Source organism: Berghia stephanieae, chromosome 3 (genome assembly GCF_034508935.2).
Source record: "Berghia stephanieae isolate SIO BIC M18660-M18661 chromosome 3, UCSD_Bste_1.3, whole genome shotgun sequence".
Classification (NCBI taxonomy): Eukaryota; Metazoa; Mollusca; class Gastropoda; order Nudibranchia; family Aeolidiidae; genus Berghia; species Berghia stephanieae.
Window position 1 is genome coordinate 94,036,784 of NC_088362.1, and position 7,716 is coordinate 94,044,499.

The following is a 7,716-nucleotide window of genomic DNA, read 5'->3' on the forward strand; positions in this document are numbered from 1 at the left end:
TAAGTGTGTTCCATTAATTATGGATAGTGTCTTATTACTATCCATAGGATAAAGAAATATTTTTTTGTAAAAGCTATAAAAACTTGACAATGTGTTGTAGAGCTAATTTTGCTGAACAGTATCATGTACAGAATGTTATTGTTGTTTTCTTGTTTGAAAAAGAAAATAATATATGTTTGTGTTGGGTGGGTGTGAAGTTTCAGGGAACATTTTGAGAAAGGCTGGAAAGGAAAGAGTTGAGAGCAGTTAGAGCTATCTGAAGCCTGGGATCGTGAAAATACTAACGAAAGGGTGAAAATGGAAAGGCTTTGGATGGGAGCTGTATAGACAATGGACATTTCGGGTAAAAACCTTTCGTCAGCACAACAATAAACAAAGGAATTTGGAAAACAAATAAAATAAAATGGAGTCTAAATTGTAGCATCTGTACTCTTTGGTTGTTGGATTGTGAATGAAGTGTTAGCGTAGCATAAGTTTGTGAGTAAACAGTCCCTAAGATGTGATAGGAATGATAAGGGCAGGCCAGTGTATGAGAGATGGGAGCTTTCTAGAAAATAATGGAAGATAAAAGGCATAGTAGAGTAAATGTAATATTAGAAGAAGTAATCGTAGAAGTGGTAGTAGTGAAATAAATAGTAGTAGTCATAGTAGCAGAAGTAGTAGCAGGATCTATCTATCTATCTATCTGGGTGGCGTTCCTACCTCCCATAGCGGGCAGGGAGGTACTTTCTGTGTCTTCTATCCCCTCTTATCCGTTTTCCAATTGCTTTCTGTCTTTGTCTTGGAATGAGATTTCTTGGTTTTGTACTGACTTTGGTCGGAGTCCTTGACTGAGAGGGAAACAGTCGAATGTATAGTTATAGTTTTGGGACGTGATATTTTTTTACTTGTAAATCATCTCTCTGTTATGTACTGTTACTCTTTTCATTTTTACATATGATTTGTAAACATTTGAGTGTGTTCCTTTTAGTGGGATCTGTGCTTGTGTCTGGATGAGACTTTTAAGTGATCTCAAACTAAGTACTTTGATAGTGTGCTCTTGGAATGGACATGTTTTCTATTTGAACCAATTCTCCTTTGTCTTACCTTTCCTTATGTGCCTTAATTGTAATTCTAGAACTTATTACTGTCACGTTTTCTTCCTTTTTACTGGCGCTGATATGACCTTATGTGTTGCGAGCGCCGTAAAACCCTTAAAAACAAAATTATAAACGGTGTCTTCTATCCCCTTATATCTGTTTTCCAACATGCTTTCTGTCTTTGTCTTGGAATGAGATTACTTGGTTTTGTCCTGGCCCTGACCGGAGTCCTAGCTGGGAGGGAGACAGTCAAATGCATGGTTATTGTTTTGGGAGATGATATTTTTTTCCTTGTAAGTCATCTGTCTGTTATGTATTATTATATTTGTTATTATGAATGTATAATGTAAGCATTTGAGTGTATTCCTCTTTATTGGATTTTGTGCTTGTTTCCGGATGAAACTTATAGGTGATCTCAAACTAAGTACATTGGTGGTGTGCTCTTGGAATCTACATCTGATCCCTATTTGTTCCCAGTTCCCCTATGTCTTACTTTTTCTTGGGTGCTTTAATTGTAATTCTAGAACTTTTTACTTTCCCATTTTCTTCCTTTTTACTGGCGCTGATATAACCTAAATGTGTTGAAAGCTCCATAAAACCCTAAAACAACAAAACAAACAATTCTAGAACTTTTTACTATCCCATTTTTTTCCTTTTTACTGGCGCTGATATAACCTAAATGTGTTGCAAGCGCCGTAAAACCCTTAAAAACAAACAAAAACATTTTTTCCTTTTTACTGGTGCTGATGTGTTGCAAGCGCCGTAAAACCCTTAAAACAACAAAACAACAAAACAGACGTGGCATACTATAAGAATTTTTAAAATAGATTTAAGAAGGATCAGTTGTTCTTCACACTACCATAAAGGGAACAAATCAATCATTTTTACCCCAATGTTCTTAATTTGAACGATGATGAACTGGGATCCGCATAAAATCAACTTCTTCTAAAAGTCATCTTCTCTAGTTGGTCCAAAATTGTCTATCTACTAAGTGTGCTCTATTGATAATGGATAAAACCAACCTTGCTTAAAGTCAACCAATCTCTCTGGTCCCACTGCGTTGGTTTTATCAGGATTCCACAATTCCACTGTAATTTATTAAACTAAACTAAAGCCATGACCGGGTTAGGTCATTAACCTCCCATGGTGGGCAGGAGGTCACGTTGTGTCTCCTATCCCCTTATACAATCTGTTTTCCGAGTTGCTTTCTGTTTTTGTCTTGCAATTGGATTACTTAGATGTGTCCTAGGTCTGGCAGGAGTCCTTGACTGGGAGGAAACAATCAAATGTATAGTTATAGTTTTGGGAGATTATATTTTTTAAAATTGTAAATCATCCCTCTGTTATGTACTTTTACATTTATATATATATATATATATATATATATATTATATATATATATATATATTATATATATATATATATATATATATATATATATATATATATATATATTGGTTTGTTTACGTTTGAGTGTATACTCAGTGGGATCGTGTGCTTATGTCTCGATGAGACTTAAAGGTGATCTCAAACTAAGCACACAACAAGTGTGGTCTTGGAATCTACGTCTATTCCCTGTTTAAACCTTTCTTCTTTGTCTTATTTTTTCTCCGTGTCCTTTCAGTTGTAAATCTATAACTTTTAACTATCCCATTTTCTTCCTTTTTACTGGCGCTGAAATAACCTAAATGTGTCGCAAGCGCCGTAAAACCCTTAAAAACAAACAAACAAACAACAAAGCCACAACCAAAACAAGTTTATATTCATGAAATGTCGATTCGTTTTCTCCATTTTTCTTTTCTTTGTTTTTGGTACAAAGTAACTTAATTCTGTCAAAATTATTCCCCTTTAATTTTTTCAATACAAGTACTTCACTTGCCGGTTTAATTTATGTCATTACAAAACAAAACCAAAAAAAAAAATTATTTAAAAAAAGCAAAAAAACTGTAATGTGATTAATCATATAATAAGCTTCATGGATTATTCAAAAGCTTTTGATACAATACAACATGAAATGCTCTTCAAAACCGTAGAAAATATTGGTGTAGACAGTAGAGACCGTCGAATTGTGAAAAACGTATGCTGGAATCAAATAGCTGATATCAAACTTGATAACAAAACACCGGACTTCTTTAACATCGAGGAGGGAGTAAGACAAGGTTGCGTCTTATCACCGAACCTTTTTAACATATATATTGAAATGATATTCAAAGAAATTGAAGGTATGAGAGACATCGTCGTTGGAGGGCAGAATATGAATATTATGAGATATGCAGACGATGGTACTCTAATGGCATACTCTCCAGAAAACGTGCAATTTTTTAAAGATATTCTAGTGAGCAAGACTGAAGAGATGGGCCTGAAACTAAATGTTAAGAATAACAACAATACGACCTTTCACTTGTCAAGTAAAGGAGAGTCCATCAATCAAATAAAGAAATGTAAATGTTTAGGCACCCATGACGCACGTGACATAGAGGATATAAAACTAAGAGAAGCAATAACAAAAAAATGTGTTCCATAAAATGCGACCAGATGTGTCAAACAACAACCTAACGTTGAAGACCAGAATGAAAGTAGTCCTGACCTCCAATAGCGGGCATGGAGACACTTACTGTGTCTTCTATCCCCTTATATCTGTTTTCCAATATGCTTTCTGTGTTTGTCTTTGAATGAGATTACTTGGTTTTGTCCTGGCCGTGGCCGGAGTCCTGGCTAGGACGAAAACAGTCAAATGCATAGTTATTGTTTTGGGAGATTATATTTTTTTCCCCTTGTAAATCCTGTTATGTATTCTTATATATGTTATTTTGAATGGATAATGTAAGCATTTGAGTGCTGGGTCGGGTTCCTACCTCTCATAGTGGGCAGGGAGGTACTTACCGTGTCTTCTATCCCCCTATATCTGTTTTCCAACTTGCTTTCTGTCTTGTCTTAGAATGAGATTACTTGGTTTTGTCCTGACCCTGGCTGAGAGGGAAACATTCAAATGTATGGTTAGTCTTGGAAGATGTAAATCATCTCTCTGTTATGCACTGTATTATGTTTTGTATATTATATATCATTTGTAGACATTTGAGTGTATTCCTCTTAGTGGGGACCTATGCTTGTGTCTGGATGAGACTTTTAGGTGATCTCAAACTAAGTATTTTGATGATGTGCTCTTGGAATCTAGACCGTCTACATATGTTTCCTATTTGAACCAATTCCCCTTTGTCTTCCTTTTTCTTGGATGCTTTAATTGTAATTCTAGAACTTTTTAGTTTCCCATTTTCTTCCTTTTTACTGGCGCTGATATTACCTTAATGTGTTGCAAGCGTCGTAAAACCATTTAAACCTAAACATAAACTAAGTCCTCTTGATCAAGGGGAATGCCACGAGGAACATGGAGAAGAATTAAAGAAGCTGATATACAGAGAAGTGGTAAGACCTGGAATGAGATTTTTTTAAAAAGTTAGCTCAGGATAGAGAAGGATGGAAACTGTCTGTGGCCTATACCCTGACCCAGGGTGAAAAAGGCAATGATGATGATGATGATAAACTAAGTACATTGGTGGCATGCTCTTGGCAGTTCCTCTTTGTATTACTTTTTCTTGGGTTCTTTAATTGTAATTCTATAACATTTTTCTTCCTTTTTACTGGCGCTGATATGACCTAAATCTGTTGCAAGCGCCGTAAAACCCTTAAAAATAAAAACAATGAAAGTAGTGAAAACATGTTATTATAAGTACCCTTTTATACGGTTGTGAAACGTGACGCTTGACAAAGAATGTACTAGGTTAGAGGCATTTGTTGAGATGTGGATGTATAGAAGAATGTTGAGTTTATCATGGACAGACAAATATATGTACGAGGAAGTGTTGGCGAAGATGAGAAAGGGGAGAATATTGATAGGTACCATCAGAAAGAGGCAGTTACGGTTTCTGGGACATTTGTGGAGAAGACCGAATAGAAAAGTTGGTAACATCTGGGATGATCGTAGGAAAGAGCTAGAGGAAGACATATTTAAATAACCTAAGAATGGCCAAACGTGATTTTAGAAGCAACGCAGACTTCATGCGCAGCGCAGAGAATCGTGATACGTGGAGACAGCTGACCGGCTCAAGAGTACAAGCCACGATGGATGATGATAATTAGCTTTAGCATTAATGTAACGCACAGTAAAAGTATAAATATTATCTGAGAACATTCAGAATGTAAAACATGCTGTGGCCATCTGGCAGACAGTGAGAATCCCATCAATATTTGTTATCAGTATCGAGAATTGAGATCTAATTCAGGCGCCTGATTTCGAACAACTCAATCAAGACTTCCCTGAAAGTAAATAAAACAATGTAAACGATATGATAAAGCTTCTGAATTGCCATTAATTACCTATTGATGCTATGCATTTAGTTTTTTAAAAACTCATAAAATCCACCAGCCGAATATAACATACCAACACACAAAACTATTTGTAACCTTCTACTCATAAAAATGGCTGACGGAAAAACCCTACAAACAATACCAAAGACCTGAGTGATGTCATTTTTGTTCCTTCTATATGCCTGTCAATATCGATAATAATGAATGATAATAATAATATTATTAATAATAATAATAATAATAATAATAATAATAATAATAATAATAATAATAATTAGCCAATGATCAATAAAGATCTCAAAGACAGGTCGGTGGAAGCAGCTGAGATATTGAGTCCGTAGAAAGTAATGTGAAAGTAAGGCTCATAGGTCGGGATTATTACTCATTCTTTTCCATTGGATGTTTATTGAAATTAAAATTTATGAACGGATCTTTAATCTTTTTCAGGAACATTAAAATAAAAAGTTCCATTTTTTATACTTGTTATAGGTGTTATGTTGTTGGTGTCGTTGTTTCTTTTCGTAGTATTCAAAATATGTATGGAATTATATTTTCATAAATATAATAACCATATTAAGCGGAATTTTTAAAACATAGGGAAATATACTTACCTATTGGTGTTGAGATGCCGTTACTTTGTATGATATGACTTTAATGTACAACAACGAATGCAGTCTCACATCAATTTTATACACTCAATATTGTATTCAATATCCTGAGACGTTTATGATAAAATAAAAATGGATAATGATTTTTTTATAGAACAACAGATTATGATCAAATGATGTTTTTTTTTGGTGGGGGGGGGGGGGGGGGGGGTATTTTTTAAAATCAAAATTATTAAAATAAGAAAATCCAAACATGTTTATTCATTAATATTGACTAACTTTTGAGAGCCAAACAATTAATTCTATTTATCTTATCCATTACAAAGAACGCATTTTGTCTGCCATGCTGTAAGCGAAGATTGGAAGTTTGTGGGATTCAGTGACGGTTGCAAATAGACTATTATTGTGATTCAAAGGGCATACGTCTCTATTGAAAGAGTAAAGTGTCTTTCAAAAAAAATTATATTTTTGTTATTTTTTTTTCTAAGGCAATCACAATTTGCTGTTACAGATTTTTATTTCTCGTATGAAAAAACAAAGCTTTGGTTTACTCACCAATCCAGATAGATCGGGTCCTGATAAGGGATCACTCGAACTTAATATGATTCATTTCTACAATTTTATCATTTATATTTTGGTCTTTTTGTTTGGTCTTGATATGCTTGGATTTATTCACTCTCCAACCAACATAACGTGTATCAGTATGACAGACTTGTCTATGCATTTCACTGGCACTCAACATTTTATTTTGTTCATCCTTAGATCTAGTTATACCCAAGTGGATTTATGGATGATGTGAATATAGTTTAAAGGTTGTAAAGTTATTGGTTTGTATCACATCTATTTTCATTATGGGGGATATATTATGACTTTTTATCATAGTAATAATAATAATGATAATAGTACATTTAGTATAGCGCTTTCTATGCAATTGCACCTCAAAGCGCTTTACAATAAAAGTACAATTCAGTTCAATTAAGTAGAATTGAACAATAATAACATTATAAAACACAGCATAATTAGCGTGACACAGATTACATGATTATAAAATAAGACCTATGAGTAAAAGTATTTTTCGAACAAGGACGTTTTATTATGTGCTTTGAATATTTCCATTGTTTGCTTTTCTCTGATCTCCCGGGGGTAGAGCGTTCCAGACTTTTGGGCCAAAAAAATTCGAAAGAGCGATCACCGAAAGTTTGGGAATTTTTCTTTGGTACTATTAACAATAAGGACGTCATTATCAAGTTTGAAGAAAGGCACGGATGGTTATACCATTTTGTTCATAAAATAGCAAAGCGCAATCTTAACAGAGTTGAAAACGGATAAGGTATCTATTTTCAATTTTTCACACATTTTACAAATTTTCTTGTATGATGTTTTTGTTTTCTTTGTCTCATGGGATTTTCCCCTTAATTTATTTGTTATATGATTTTAAATTCTTACAATCGTATACCCTCACCCCTCCTCCCCACACGCTAATAAACCTTTTTTTTTTTTTTTTTGTCAACACTACAGCCAGTTTTGTTGAATGTCAATGTCACAATGTTTAGGAGAGCAAAGAAATTGAAGGATTTTGACACTTTCCATTACGTCTTGAGAGTCAATTGTTATACATACATATTTTAATATAAAGGAAACACAGTTAAGTATTGACTTTGGCC